Source organism: Octopus bimaculoides, chromosome 16 (genome assembly GCF_001194135.2).
Source record: "Octopus bimaculoides isolate UCB-OBI-ISO-001 chromosome 16, ASM119413v2, whole genome shotgun sequence".
Taxonomy (NCBI): domain Eukaryota; kingdom Metazoa; phylum Mollusca; class Cephalopoda; order Octopoda; family Octopodidae; genus Octopus; species Octopus bimaculoides.
The window spans coordinates 29611415-29612295 of record NC_068996.1 but is presented as its reverse complement, the minus strand read 5'-3'; the positions used below and the strand labels follow the sequence as shown (position 1 = coordinate 29612295).

The window sequence follows — 881 nt, the reverse complement described above, 5'->3', positions numbered from 1 at the left end:
GCGAGCTTACGTATGTCCTCAGCAGTTACAGCCCATGTTTCACTGCCATGTAGCATGGTTGTTCGTACGCATGCGTCATACAGTCTGCCTTTTACTCTGAGTGAGAGTCCCTTTGTCGCCAGCAGGGGTAAGAGCTCTCTAAACTTTGCCCAGGCTATTCTTATTCTAGCAGCTACACTTTCAGCGCACCCACCCCCACTACTAACTTGGTCGCCCAGATAGCGGAAGCTATCGACTACCTCTAGTTTTTCACCCTGGAATGAGATAGAAGTTGTTTCCTGTTTGTTTGCAGTCTTTATTGCACCTGAACATCTGTCACAAACAAAAACTAACTTGCTAGTTAACCTGCCTTTGATGTTGCTGCACCTCTTCATAGATATATAACCTACTCATTATAAAATGCATGCTACTAATTACAGGCAATGAAATGTTGAAAAAATATTTATGCAATAACATGTAATAAATTTTCTTTAACTTGTCTGGCTGAAAACAGCCAAAATAACCTAGTCATATTTAAATGAGAATTTCAGCACTAATCTCATTAACACATTCACGAAATCATGTAATTTAACTACATAAACAATTGAGTTACATTGCCTGTCATTATTTAACATATCTGAGTGCTGTGAGTTTTTGGAGATTTTTTCCCCACTTTGATTTTCTAAAATGTTACACTATGTACAAAAACTGGATATCAGTTTCATGTTACCAAGCAGGGAGTTTGAATTCTAAGTATTTTTGAAAGAAGACAGAAAAATCTGCCTATATATAAAGCAAACATACAAACATAAAACATGAGTGTTTATGAATTGGATACTTCTACTTCCAGAAGTGAAACAATTCTGACAACAGTTCCAATAGAAAAAAAAAAAAAAAAAAAA

The 881-nt window shown here is 36.1% G+C and overlaps 1 protein-coding gene across 1 annotated transcript in view; it reads right to left on the bottom strand.

Annotated features, from left to right (window-relative positions):
* Positions 1-881, bottom strand: part of LOC106876257 (CREB-binding protein) — a 74082-nt gene that overhangs the window by 14474 nt on the left and 58727 nt on the right. The gene's annotated exons all lie outside the window — the stretch shown is intronic.